Source organism: Haliotis rubra, unplaced genomic scaffold (assembly GCF_003918875.1).
Source record: "Haliotis rubra isolate DU_JTF1 unplaced genomic scaffold, ASM391887v1 Scf7, whole genome shotgun sequence".
Classification (NCBI taxonomy): Eukaryota; Metazoa; Mollusca; class Gastropoda; order Lepetellida; family Haliotidae; genus Haliotis; species Haliotis rubra.
The window spans coordinates 4,425,062-4,441,089 of NW_025767412.1; the positions used below are offsets into that span (position 1 = coordinate 4,425,062).

General features: G+C 42.4%; 1 protein-coding gene across 3 annotated transcripts in view; it reads left to right on the forward strand.

Moving 5' to 3' along the window:
• Positions 1–16,028, forward strand: part of LOC124258627 (metabotropic glutamate receptor 3-like) — a 164,624-nt gene that overhangs the window by 78,923 nt on the left and 69,673 nt on the right. The window contains exon 1 of one of the 3 annotated variants that reach the window (XM_046692696.1): positions 2,851–3,175. The exons of the other annotated variants lie outside the window; for them this stretch is intronic. The gene's annotated coding sequence lies outside the window, so the exon portion shown is untranslated. Of the gene's footprint in view, positions 1–2,850; positions 3,176–16,028 lie in introns of those variants that run through there. 3 annotated transcript variants of the gene reach the window in all.

The window sequence follows — 16,028 nt, forward strand, 5'->3', positions numbered from 1 at the left end:
ACATAGCGTAACAGTGATAACGGCGATGATAGTATAAACATAGCGTAACAGTGATAACGGCGATGATAGTATAAACATAGCGTAACAGTGATAACGGCGATGATAGTATAAACATAGAATAGTAGTGAGAGGGGGAGGTCCACACCTTTAAATTTTTGTATATCGAAATGCAAACCTGTGCGAATCGGTACATTTACGACCCCCAACCCCCCTCCCAACACGCATGCCTCCCGTATTTTTCTGACTCTTTCTCCCCCTCCTCCTCCTCTCTTGATCAATAAGGAAATACACAAGACCGGTTTTCTCACATGTGCCTGAAGTTTATTCACCTACGTCTGCCATTGGCATGGACCAGAGTCTCCGACCAAGAGGTAGTCAACAGCTTCATCTTTAAGGATAAACCTGATATTTAGTTGCTTAATCCCGATATCATCACCCACACAATATCAAGAAGAACACGCCTTGAACACCTGGGTACAATATTGTAATACTACATATTATCATTTTGTAGATTTTGTCAATAATGTTTCTTCCTTCAACAGAACATTTCTTGCTGAAAATATGATGTCAAGGGAGGATAACGCCTTTGTATTGCTTAACGACATTTTGAACAAGTACCGATCTGATACATTAGGGACTCTTTAACGGCAAAATCCGAATGCTAATTTGATTTAAAGTAGATCTCAAAGAAACATTTTAAGTAAGCTTCGTTGTGAACATTGTTGGAATGTTTTCTCGCCCTGGGAGGACTACAGAGGAGAAGACGTGTATATTACGTAACGCCATTGAAGACGGAGTCCATTGTGTAACCTCTTGTGATTACCACAGACACTGTAGGTCTGAAGTATAGTGTGAAGCTTCTCTTGTTGAGAACATTTACATGTGCTACCACGTGACCAGTTCTTCTTCCTCGTGAAAATTGATGCTAAAATAAAACATTTACCGAGGCAATCTCATTAATGTTAAACATTGACGGGCGCCTCGTCCTACAATAATCTCCAGGTATATCAATGTTGTATTTGCACATATTGAATGCATATAGTTTATCTTTGAATGTACTTTGGCTTTTGGTTACTTAGATTTTACATATGAATTAGCTTCTCAACTGACCGAACCTGCTCCACATGTACAATTAGAATAAATAAAACACCGTGTTCCTTTGATCCATCTTCTTTCTATTTAGACCCGTGAAGATCCGGGTTAGAATTGATCTTCAGCAACCCATGCTTGTTGTAAGAGGTGACAAAAGGGACCGGATGGTCGATTTATCGAATTCCGTAGCTGCACTTATTACAACTATGTTTAAACATAGATTATTCACCACTCCCACCTGAATTGATATTTTAACTTATATCTGATATTTTAAGAATGTATATCTAATGATTGTATGTACATTTTATCTAAGCACTTATAGTGCTTTATCATATATTGAACTTAATAACAATGGCGTCTAATAGGCCCCAGCTGGCCGGGCGATCGTTACTTGTATGCATGTGTATCAATAATATTAGAAACTATGTCTCAAGTTAAACAGTTTTCATCAAACTCAAAATTATTTCAAGGTTAAAAGTTGATCAAAGTCAGAAAATGAATATCCCAAGAAAACATTGTCTTTTCATCATCTAAAGTTGTGTTTATTGACAACCTGCATTCATTTTCTCAACTAAAATTACTTACAAATTCTGGATGGCAATTGTCTTCACTATTATAGTAAAAATAACTGAGGGGCAATTGTCCTGGGTGGCAATTGTCCGGTGGCAATTGTCCTGCTCCCCAGGCTCGCTGAATTGGTTGACACATGTATCGTATCGCAATTGCGTAGATCGATGCTCATGCTGTTGATCACTGGATTGCCTGGTTCAGACTCGATTATTTACAGACCGCCGTCACATTGCTGAAATATTGGTGAGTGCGGCGTTAAACAAACATATCTTCTTCTGTATTCATTAATACCCGTGCAGGTCCGGGTTAGAATATTGATCTTCAGAAACCCATGCTTGTCGTAAGAGGCGACTAACGAGATCGGGTGGTCAGGCTCGCTGACTTGGCGTAAAACTAGACTCATTCACTCACTCATTTACAAAATGTTAACGATATTCATTAAGCATTCAGGTGAAAGAGTTTGTTGTACGACGGTAGCTGTGTGACCCTTTGTCCATATGCATGGTATGTCGTTATAGGTTACGTGTGATGCTGGTTGGTGTAACAGGTGTGAAAGCATCTCACCAATTACATCATGCACCCTGCATCAACTCCGATTGTGATCATGCCCAAGCACGCTCAAAGATCAGCATCACAAAAAACTCTTTGACTTCATGCATCGCTAAGGAACGGCTTGTTCTTTCACGGCTGTCAATCAAAATGCTCCTATCAAACGAAAGGAAGTAAATATGTGCATAAAATCATCACATAAAGAACGTATGAATAAAACATTGCAACTCACTGCAAATGTTTTCACATATGACTAGCTGCATATTAAATTCGCCTGCGATACCTTTTCAAAGGTATTGGAATGTATTATGCGATAAGGAGCACGTTGCTCGTCGCTGTTGATGCCTCTATCAATATCTGGAATTGCCAGCGAGTCAATACAGTCGTTGCTGATGCTGCCGTCAACGTGCCATAGCATCTTCCCATTCTACCTACACGTAACAAAGCACCTCCATTAGAACCTACGTCATTATTTAGCCAGTTAATAAAGCTTTGTATACATCCCTTATCCATCGATCAACATACGTAAAGAGAAAAAACCCACCGTTCCATCTTGAATGCTTTTATACATTAATTGTGTTTCTTTGCTTAGTAAGTAGTTCCACTGCTGTGGAATAAAGACTTTGTTTTGTAGGGGCTAGATGAACCAAAGTGTGTTCATAGTGATGAAGTGAGGTGAACCCCGAGATGATGTGCCGCTATGACTGCCGTGACTACACTGCTACGCTGGAGGCCCGTCCGTCCACAAGGCTTCTAGTTGAGCGGCAAGCCGCAACACTGTTCGTCGTCTCCGCTCGGGAAGCAAATCACCAGTATTTGACCGCGTAGCCGGCACACGGTGCTTGTGGAGTGACAGTATCTAATTTTCCTATCAAGTGACGTTTTCAAAACCTGAGTGGATTCGTATGATTGACTGCATCGTGCTGGATTTGTTTCTCAAACAATCCCTAGGCGCGGACTACTGGTGAGTATATTGGCTCCTTTAGTATATCCGCCACTGTGGGCATCATCAATCTTGTATGTAGTCGAGGTCGTCCCATGCATGCCAGTCAGCGTCGACGCCTCTGACAGCAGCACCTGTCGTAACATTACGTGAATTGATCGAAATTTGTCAACAAAATATATAGGTTATTGTTTCGTAATGCAGTTTTTCATTCAGTAATAATTCAAAATTGTTGAACTTATTTATTTTGAATATACATGTATACTATTAAGTGGATACTGGATGTGATATAAGAAGTTCATTGGTTTTGTTATCACATGCAAAAAGATCTATCAGGGCGGTTTAGTGCAGGGTGTATTCGTGTGCTACTTCAAAGGGCGAAACCGAATACCGTTATCTAACGGTAACTTGGATGCGAATTACTGTCAATATCATTGACTTCGATCAGATTACTGTAGCAATCATTGAGACACATTACATAATTAATAAACTAAACTGAATGATTGTATGCCATTATCGTGTCGCCAATTACAACAGGATAGGACTATGTTTATCTGCTCAACAAATAGAACTACGGTTAATAAGATTGTCATTTTTGTATGTCTTCTAATAACCATTCCAGTTAATGCTTAAAATTCCGTCTCAGCAACCAGAGGGGTCGGTTATTCTGTAACAGAGTTAGTGGACATAGTAGCAATGCATTCGCGACCACGGACAGAGAGATTGATTATACAAGAATCAAGTCGACATTATAATTGAAGATGGAGTTCGTGCTACAAATTTGATTAAGATCGTGAGATTTAGTTCAACATGCCGCATGCTGTATGTTACTTTGCAGTAAATTAAATTAGGAACACCTAAATGTTGATATTTACAACGTCAGCAGATTAAACGTATTCGCACGTATCGATTGCTCGGTGTCTGACATGTATATTACAATAAGATTACCGTACAAGGGCATTGGATAAAGATCTGAGTAGTACACCTTAGCATATGATGCGCGTTAGGGGACATTGACGTCGAAAACGTTCCTGTTAAATATTATACTTGTACCCTGGAGCAGGACCTTTTAATATGAATATCTTCGATTACTTTGACGTATTTCTGAGTTCAGGGTGGAAAGGGGGAATCGTTCTTGAGTTCATTATCTCCCATCGATCACATACCCCGGATCCGGATACAAATAGAAACCAATTGTTTGGTTGTAGCAGGATTCTATTGGATCGGGTGGTCTACCGGGTGGATTGGTTGAAATTGAAATAGAAACAGGTCGTCGTTAGAGTTGGAATATTGCAAACGTTATCTGTTTCTGTTTGTCTCTCTCCTTCTCTTCTATCTCTCTCTCACACACCGTCTCTCTCTCTTTCTCTCTCTCTCTCTATATATTCATTCTCTCTTTTTATAAATATTCCTTTTCTTTCTCCCTCTCTGCTTCTCTTATAGTTTGTCTCTCTCCTCTGTCTATCTCTCTCTCACACACCGTCTCTCTCTCTCTCTCTCTCTCTCTCTCTATAATTATATTCATTCTCTCTTTTTATAAATATTCCTTTTCTTTCTCCCTCTCTGCTTCTCTTAGTTTGTCTCTCCTCTGTCTATCGCGCTCTCACACACACACTCTCTCTCTAATCTCTCTTTATATAAATATTCTCTGTTTTCTTAGTTTGTCTCTCCCCATCTATTAAATACCTATCTAATTTCCTCTCCTATATTATTATAAATATTCCTCTCTCCCTCACCCACTTTCACTGTATCTTCTCACATCTCACTCTCTCTCTCTCTCTCTCTCTCTCTCTCTCTCTCTCTCTCTTTCTCTCATACATACTCACGCGCATTCGTCACATGCTAAGGGTCGAGCTTGGACATCACAGGATGCCTTATTAAGAAATAAATGAATGTTTATTTTTCATTAGACCTTAACAGGGAGCGGACGTTGACCGTTCTGTGACAGTGACTGTCCACGAGTATAGCGTTAGCCATGTGTTATACTGCGGTCATTAATTTTTAAGACGATTTTGTCTCCGAGCTAAACACTTGTGTTGTGTTTGTGTTCAAGCAATGGGGCCCATATTCTTGTTTCGATGAAAGGTGAAGGGAAGATGCTGCACTGCGCCACGGACCAGTGATGAATAGAGGGGTGGGTGATTCATGGATCAGTGGACTGATTCAGTACATCATGAACCTGGTCCATCTGTAGGTACACTAACATTACAGTACCCGAACTATGTTCGTCTTATCGATGATATTTGTGTTTTGTCCGAGAGTTTTATATGTTATATCGGACGTGTGATTAGTGACAGTACGTATCACTCGCCCCACATCACCCAACCCTCCACTTCAATCTCCAGAATTGCACATACTCGAGATTGAGGATGAGGTTTGTGTGATGTAGGGCGCGTGATGCGCAATTAATTGCACAAATTGGAGATTGAAAGTGAGGGTTGAGTGATGTAGGGCGAGTGATGCGGATTGTATTGCACATATTGGTGGATATAAAGTGATTTGTATGTGGTACAGGGTAGATGATGTGTGATCTATGAAAGATGGTATGTGTTTGAGGACGAGGTTTGGGTGATACAGGGTGATTGATGCGTATTTTATTGCACATACTGGAGATTGAGGACAAGGGTTAAGTGACACAGGGCGAGTGATGCGTACTGTATTGCACCTACTGGACATTGAGGACGAGGGTTGGGTGATGCAGCGATGCGAGCACATACTGGAGATGCGAGGGTACTGATATTGCGTACATACTGGAGATTGAGGACGAGGGTTGGGTGATGCGTGAGGATCGAGTGGATGCGTACTGTATTGTGACATACTGGAGATTGAGGACGAGGGTTGGATTGATGATGCATACTGGAGATTGGGGACGAGTTGATGCGTACTGTATTGCACATACTGGAGATTGGGGACGAGGGTTGGGTGATGCAGGGCGAGTGATGCGTAATAAAGGGTTGGGTGATGTAGGGCGAGTGATGCGCAATAAATTGCACATATTGGAGATTGAAAGTGAGGGTTGAGTGATGTAGGGCGAGTGATGCGGATTGTATTGCACATATTGGTGGAAATAAAGTGATTTGTATGTGGTATCGGGTAGATGATGTGTGATCTATGAAAGATGGTATGTGTTTGAGGACGAGGTTTGGGTGATACAGGATGATTGATGCGTATTTTATTGCACATACTGGAGATTGAGGACAAGGGTTAAGTGACACAGGGCGAGTGATGCGTACTGTATTGCACATACTGGACATTGGGGACGAGGGTTGGGTGATGCAGGGGGAGCGATGCGTACTGTATTGCACATACTGGAGATTGGGGACGAGGGTTGGGTGATGCAGGGCGAGCGATGCGTACTGTATTGCAAATACTGGACATTGAGGACAACGGGTTGGGTGATGCAGGGCGCGTGATGCGTACTGTATTGCACATACTGGAGATTGGGGACGAGGGTTGGGATGCAGGCAAGTGATGCGTACTGTATTGCACATACTGGAGATTGAGAACGAGGGTTGGGTGATGCAGGGCGATTGATGCGTACTGTATTGCACATACTGGAGATTGAGATTGACGAGGGTTGGGTGATGCAGGGCGATTGATGCTCTACTGTATTGCACATACCGAGATTGAGGACGAGGGTTGGGTGATGCAGGGCGAGTGATGCGTACTGTATTGCACATACTGGAGATTGAGGACGAGGGGGTTGAGGGTGATGTAGCGATTGATTGTGCGTACTGATATTGCACTGTATTGCACATACTGGAGATTGAGAACGAGGGCTGGATGATGAGGGCGAGTGATGCGTAATAAACGAGGGTTGGGTGATGCAGGGCGAGTGATGCACTGTACTGTATTGATTGGGGACGAGGGTTGGGTGATGGAGATTGAGAACGAGGGTTGGAGTGAGGATGGGTTGGGTGATGCAGGGAGTGATGCGTACTGTATTGCACATACTGGAGATTGAGGACGAGGGTTGGGTGATGCAGGGCGATTGATGCGTACTGTATTGCACATACTGGAGATTGAGGACGAGGGTTGGGTGATGCAGGGCGAGTGATGCGTACTGTATTGCACATACTGGAGATTGAGGACGAGGGTTGGGTGATGCAGGGCGAGTGATGCGTACTGTATTGCACATACTGGAGATTGAGGACGAGGGTTGGGTGATGCAGGGCGAGTGATGATTGAGGACGAGTTGGGTGATGTACTGTATTGCACACATACTGGAGATTGAGGACGATTGATGGACGAGGTATTTGGGTGATGCAGGGCGATTGATGCGTACTGTATTGCACATACTGGAGATTGAGGACGAGGGTTGGGTGATGTAGGGCGAGTGATGCGTAATAAAGGGTTGGGTGATGCAGGGCGAGTGATGCGTACTGTATTGCACATACTGGAGATTGAGGACGAGGGTTGGGTGATGAGGGTTGGTGCGTACCTGTATTGCACATACTGGAGAGAGGACGACGGGGTTTGGTGATGCGTACTGTATTGCACATACTGGAGATTGAGGACGAGGGTTGGGTGATGCAGGGCGATTGGTGCGTACTGTATTGCACATACTGGAGATTGAGGACGAGGGTTGGGTGATGCAGGGCGATTGATGCGTACTGTATTGCACATACTGGAGATTGGAGATTGAGGACGAGTGGTACCTTGTATTGCACATACTGGAGATTGAGGACGAGGGTTGGGTGATGTAGGGCGAGTGATGCGTAATAAAGGGTTGGGTGATGCAGGGCGAGTGATGCGTACTGTATTGCACATACTGGAGTTTGAGGACGAGGGTTGGGTGATGCAGGGCGAGTGATGCGTACTGTATTGCACATACTGGAGATTGAGGACGAGGGTTGGGTGATGCAGGGCGAGTGATGCGTACTGTATTGCACATACTGGAGATTGAGGACGAGGGTTGGGTGATGCAGGGCGATTGATGCGTACTGTATTGCACATACTGGAGATTGGGGACGAGGGTTGGTGTGATGCAGGGCGAGTGATGCGTACTGTATTGCATTGATGCATACTGGAGATTGAGGACGAGGGTTGGGTGATGCAGGGCGCGTGATGCGTACTGTATTGCACATACTAGAGATTGGGGACGAGGGTTGGGTGATGCAGGGCGAGTGATGCGTACTGTATTGCACATACTGGAGATTGAGGACGAGGGTTGGGTGATGCAGGACGAGTGATGCGTACTGTATTGCACATACTGGATATTGAGGACGAGGGTTGGGTGATGCAGGGCGAGTGATGCGTAATAAAGGGTTGGGTGATGTAGGGCGAGTGATGCGTATTGTATTGCACGTACTGGAGATTGAGGACGAGGTTTGTGTGATATACGGCGCGTGATGCGCATTTAATTACACATATTGGAGATTGAAAGTGAGGGTTGGGTGATATAGGGCGAATGATGCGTATTGCATTGCACATATTGGTGGATATACAATGATTGTATGTGGTACAGGGTAGATTATGTGTGATCCATGAAAGATGGTATGTGATATTAAATTGAAGTTGTGTTCGATACATGGAAGATTGTTTGTGATATTAATATATGGTGTGCAATATGGAACAGATAGTGCGCGACACATAGTAGATATTTTATGAAACAGATTCAATGGGTTTTTAATGCAAAGCAGAGGGGTGTGATGCTAAGTAGACGATGTAATGCTGACTAAATGAACTGGATACACAGTAGAGTGTTAATGATACAGAATAGATGGTATATGATAATAAGTTGAATTTCACCCGAAAGGAAAACCGTTGGTATTGATTGGATACACATTACATTGTGAATAGTAGTGTCGGTAGTGAAGGATATGTAAATAGTGCTGCTGGAGCACATGTTTGAGGTGAGGTGAGGTGAAATGGGTTTAACGTCGTGCTTGAGAATATTTCGCTCATATGACGACGTGCATGCGTGTGTATGTGTATGTGCGGCTGCTTGTACTAGCCCAGACTGAAGCTGGTTTTATAGTGCTAGTCCACTGAGATACCATGCGGCAGTGAAGCATGAATACCCCACTCAGACACATTATACTGACTCCGAGCCGACCAGTCCTTGTTGTACCCATTAATGCCGAGCGCCAGGCAGGGACCAACAAGTACCATATTTTAACGTCTTTTGGTATGACGCGGTCGGGGATCGAACCCGCGACCTTCCGCTCTCCGGGCAGACGCTCTAACCACTACACCACGGAGGCGGTCAGCACATGTTTGACATCACGGAGTTACTGTTGAATAATGCCAGATACTATAGAGCGTTGTGTATGAGACTTTATTACCCACGTGGTCAACGTATGGGTAGTTGCATACTAATCTCGTACGTCACACGTGTGTCGTATCGCGTTGACCTGTGTCGTAACGACTTGACCTGAGATCCTAACGATTTGATTGGATAACCGATGACCTCTCAATTGGGTCACATTCTGACGTAACTATTTTTTCATTCATAACAAACACGTGAATTCATTCATTCTACAACTGAAATGCATTGTGGGAATGTAAACATCGAGAACGTTGCCGTGTCGCTGTTTAATTGTGAGTCGAACTGAGACATTATATCCGTCGAAGAACATGAACGCAATGTTTCCACCAGTGATGTAAGCCGAATGAAGCAACTGCAAACCAAGAAACGGGGTGCTACGGAGTAGTTTACTGTAGGAGGCTGTTCGAGGCGATGACAACCGACAGGCATCGTGACGTCGGTTACCATGGCAGTGACGTCATTTTGGTGTGACGTCATGCAAATATTGTACTACAGTACAAAACTCTTCCGCAACCTCTTTATGAAACCGGTTTCGGTTTGAAACCAAAAATATTAACAAAAATACGCTATTTTGTCAATTTAATGCATGTAAGACGTGGGTAATAAATAAAATACCACACTCGGTCTCATTACATGCAGATTATACGAACTCGTTGTTCTTCCTATGTTATCTGACCTCGCTTTCGCTCGGTCAGATACCATAGGAAGGACACTCGTTTCGTATAATTCGTATGTAATGAGACCTCGTGTAGTATTCTCTATTTGTGGAACAATGTAGAAGGGATACCATGGAGTTTTGTTATAGAATGGATAGAGTAAATGCTGCATATAAGACTCGGTTGGACAATATGGAATTAATGGTGGATACTGTAGAGGTAGTGTTGAATAAAGTATGTTCAGTTAACGTTGGTAATGAATGTATTGCTAGTGTACTACTACTACTACTACTACTACTACTACTACTGCTCTATTTCTACTACTACTGCTGCTGCTATGCTGCTGCTGCTACTGCTACTACTACTGCTGCTACTACTGCTGCTACTACTGCTGCTGCTGCTGCTACTGCTACTGCTGCTGGCCTGCTGGCTTACTGCTGCTGCTGCTGCTGCTGGCTGCGTCACTGCTGCGAAGCTGCTGCTGCTTCTGCTGCTGCTGCTGCTGCTGCTGCTGCTGCTGCTGCTGCTGCTGCTGCTGCTGCTGCTACTGCTGCTGCTGGCTGTGCTGCTGCTGCTGCTGCTGCTGCTGCTGCTGCTGCTGCTGCTGCTGCTGCTGCTGGCTGCTGCTGCTGCTGCTGCTGCAACTGCTGCTGCTGCTGCACTACTACTACTACTACTACCACTACTACTACTACTACCACTACTACTACCACTACTTCTACTACACTACTGCTACTAACTACTACTACTACTACTACCACTACTACTACTACCACTACTGCTACTACTTCTACTACTACTACTACCACTACTACCACTACTACCTACTCACTTCTACTACACTACTACTACTACTACTACTACTACTACTACTACTACTACTACTACTACTACTACTACTACTACTACTACTACTACTACTACTACTCTACCACTACTACTACTACTTCTACTACTACTACTACTACTACTACTACTACTACTACTACTTCTACTACCACTACTACTACTTCTACCACTACTACTACTACTACTACTACTACTACTTCTACCACTCACCACTCTACTACTTCTACCATTAAAACTACTACTACTACTACTACTACTACTACTCTACTACTACTACTCTCTACTACCTACCACTACTTTCACTACTACTTCTACTACTACTACTACTACTACTCTACTACTACTACTACTTCTACTTCTACTACTACTACTACTAGAACTACTACTACTACTACTACTTCTACAACTACTACTACTACAACAACTACTACTACTACTACTACTACTACTACAACTACTACTACTACTACTACTACTACTACTACTACTACTACTACTACTACTACTACTACTACTACTACTACTACTACTACTACTAGAACTACTACTACTACTACTACTACTACTACAACTAACTACTACTACTCTACAACTACTACTACTACAACTACTACTACTACTACTTCTACTAGAACTACTACTAATACTACTAGAACTACTACTACTACTACTACTTCTACTACTACTACTACTACTACTACTACTTCTTCTACTACTACTACTACTATTACAACTACCACCACCATCACTACTGCAACAACTACAACAACAACAACTACTACTACTACTACTACTACAACTACTACTACTACTACTACTACTACTACTAAAACTACTACTACTACTACTACTACTACTATCACTACTACTATCACTACTTATTCACCCCAACCTTACTGCCTCGAAAAAAAAACACTATTTATGGTATCGTTAATAGTGTTCTCTTCATGATACCGAGAGACCTTGGGTCTATAAAAAATACAACTTTACAAGGAACATGGTTATAAAGTACTGATATACTGAACTAGTTTCCCGGTCATTTGGCGTATAACGTTAAAACGAACTAAACATAGTGGTCCATTAGATTTCGTCATAACCGCAGATTATTGTATGAAGTGTATACATGTATGGGTGCATACAAGGTTGCACTAGGCCATGTTTGGTACTCAATACGTAGATTGTCAATGTGTTCGATACAACTTCATTAAATGTGCTCAGTATTAACAATTACGTTCTAGCTATGGGGTAGTGGTTTTAATATTAAAACGTTTTCGTTCAGCATACAGCATGCTGCTTAGTAAACATGATAAGTTTTACACTCATCTGTCATGAATCACAAACCTGTTTTCTAAAGATGTCCACATATCTTCTGATCTCGTTTGAGAGTTCGCGTGAACAGCCTCTGAATCGGGCAGGTGCAATTTGCAATGCTGAGTGTTATACGAAATATTGCTGTCGAGAGAATTCGTTTTTAAAACGGTAAAAACATATTGACAGAGAACACTGCCAATTTTGAATGTATAAATATCTTTTAAGGTCTGAGTAAATACAAAATCATCTGGTATACCCGTGTCTTGAACGGCCTGATTAATATTTTCTCCTCATTTATTTTGTTTTTCACATCAACATACGATTCAATCAACATACTTTACTTTAGCTCACGTGCAGTAACTATCACTTATACTATGCAAGGTGCTGCTGATGACGTTGACTACAACCACGCCTACTCATTTTACTGTTAATTCTACTACGACTACTGCTACTGTTACGTTTACGTCTACAACAGTACGTATCGTGCCAACTCCATGTATCCCCCCCCTATTCGTGCTACCTGTCGTGGAATGTCTAGTAGTTTCTTGGAATGTCCATCGCCTACTTCAGTAAAATGTTTAGACAGTGATTTATTTACTCTGAAAGTGCTGAGACACTTCTTTAGTTACGTTTTGTTAAGGTCACGATGACTCCTAAACTCCATAACCACTTAACCAAATTGTCAATACTGCATTCAAGAAATTGCTTTAATTGCGGGGTGATACATTAGTCCCACGCAGGAGTGCTGGAAGTCGGCACGGGTGGTTCGTTTTATGCCGTCGTTGTTAAACTTCCAATACATCCACGAGTATTAACGTGTTTAATTATAGGCAAGAAATTGGCGATAACGTGATTTTGAGCAAGTTTCAAGTGCTACCAGAATACAAATATCCCATTTTACTGGACGCCTGATCTCGTTGTCGAGATTAAATTCGATACCATCCTCTTTTAAATTTACATAAGGGGAGGAATAGCCCCATATCAGAGCCATTAGGGGCACGGGAATGAAAAAAACATACAAATATGAAACAATAGACGAGCCAAATAGACCACGCCGATTGATAACAGCACCATTAAAGAGTGTGCCGAGAGTCGTTCCCGCTCAATAATACAACGTCTAAATTACTAGGTAAATACAGAATCATCGCTCGGTGTTTATTCTTTGTACCATCAAACATCATTGCATGTCGATTACAAGACAAAGTATGGGATAACCATTGCATGGCGTGGATACACTGAATGAAGGAAGCTCATCTCTAAAAGCTAAACTGTGTTGTCCACTTGCATAGTCTCACAACGTTTGTCGTATTGTTTACTGGTGTCATAGGCGTGTGTGCCTGACTAATATCTCGGTAATTTGCTTTAACACCGTGATATTGTAACGACGGTACGCTTGAAAACTACCGCTAGTATGTCCCCGATGTTGGATAAAGTGGAATTATGTGGATAAACCATTGACATTAACTGTTCATGTGTTTATTTATTTCACCGCTGCAATAATGTATGTTTGATGTTCATTCACACAAACAATGAGCTGACCGATCCAACGAGTCTCGCACATTAATTGCTTTACAAGGTAGGACAGATTTGACAAGCGTTAGATCTCGCACTGCTGACTAATTTAGGTGAGGTTTATTGTTGTGTGTGGTCATTGATGTTTTAATTGTTGTTTTGTGAGGTTAGTTCTCTATTCCTGGATATTGGGAAACGACTTTGAATGCTTTTATGCTTTCTGTTGAGTCCAGGTTCGTAAGTGTGGTTTACTGTTGTGCACTCGATCGTGTAATATGGCGGGTCACTCAGTCGATTCGGTTAGTTCAGAAAGGATTCAAATCCAGTGTAGTTGATTTATCAACGCGTGCACTCAGGAACCTCCAATGGAGTCATATCTATGTTCATGATAAAACGTTTCACAATTTCTGATAACAAATGTCTTGCCATAGAGCTACCCAATGCGGAACGCTGACGTGTATAAGAAAATTGCTACCAACCTAAGAAAAAACAGGTGGTGATCGGATAAAGCATGATAAAATCGGCCTTTAGTTTGTCAGCGTCCAACTGGTGTGCTCGTAATATATGCTAGTGAGTGAGTGAGTTGGGCTTTACGCCGCTTTTAGCAACGTCCCATTGATATCATGGCAGCGACACCAGAAATGGTCTTCATACAATGTGCCCATGTGGGGAATCAAACCTGGGCCTAGATTTTCGAAGCTCTCTTAGCGCTAAGATAGTCGTAAGTGCCATCCATTAACATTAATTTACGTCTATCTTAGCGCTAAGAGAGCTTCGAAAGTCTAGGCCCTGGGTCTTAAGCGTGACAAGCAAAAGCCTTGACCACTGAGCTACCCCACCGCCCGGTAATGCATGTGGTCATTTTGTACAATAGAGAGATCACTTTCTATGCCTTTAGTTCAGCTGAAACGGAAGCGAGGTTAAGCATGGTTTAAGAGCACATGCATATTTACAAGTACCTATATGTGTGTAGCTCTTCAGTCCACACTTATAGAGCTAGCCAACAGAGACACCATGAGGTACCATGAGAGCGTCCATCAGAGTTCAGAGAGTGGATTTTAAAGGGGTTCGGTCATATTTCAGGAAGGCAGGGGATGTTTGTTTTAATGAGAATTGTCTTTCAGTCACTGCTTTGAAACATACAGTTGTTTCTCAAATACATGGAATTTTTCGGTACGTGCCCATTTAACAATATTATATTTTGAAAAACATGTGGTAAAATATATTTGCCACTCTTTCCTGACATCACAGGCTCCACCAGCTTAACCAGGGTTCCAGAGAATAATCCATCCCCAACTCCCTCCACGTGTAAATCCGGGTAATTGGTCTTCAGCTACCCATGGTTGTCGTGCCAAGTCATTTTTGTAGTGGTGAGAGGCAACTATAGGGTCATTCTCGTAGAAATGGTTAATGTCATCGTATTCCAACTGCTAAGATCGATGGTCATGAAATGGATTCCTGGATTTTATGCGAATGTTTACACATCCCCGACATACAGAAAGAATATTGCCCACCGCGGCGTCAAAGAACAAAGAAAGAACAAATAATCCCGAAAAGCTTTCCAGGATTACACGGGGGTTTGTTGCAATTCTTCCATTGTGACGTCAAGAAGCCGTGACGTCAGGGCCACTGCGCATGTCCAGCGGAAGTTGAAGACATATGAATCTGAATGCCAATCACATGGCTACTTTCCCGTACATGACGACTTAAATATTAACCACGCGTTGTAAATGAAAAGAATAATAGTAACGTCAACGCTTCTAAGTTTCCAAGAGAGTGTCCCTCATTTGATGTTAATTTTACACCTATATCCGCCGCCTTCGGAGCACCCAGATAGCGATGAATAATTGAGAATCGGTGCTGTTGAAATGCCGTAGTCAATTTTACAGCACTGTAGCCAAGCTGCCCTTGGGGATTGTGCACGTAATTGAGTTTGCAGAGCTCTAGTTTCAGTGCGAGATATGGCCACTGCATGTATACATGCGACCTTGCATTGAACAAATCTGCACAAGTTGGCCGTCAGTACCGTCATGTGTTAAGAACAAGGTGTAATTGACAAACTCACATTTAACATAAAAATGGGTGTAAAATTTGGAAACATGCCAATTAGTTTAGCAGTGTTCTCTTGCGGTTCCGACAAATCATAAAAGTTGTTTGTGATTAGTGTGTATTTTTCGAGGAGTTGAAATGTAGTCGCGGAACTGGAAGATGAAGAAGATGCAGAGTTTGGAAATTCATGAAAACACACCTGCGCTTGCATAAATATTTCATTGCT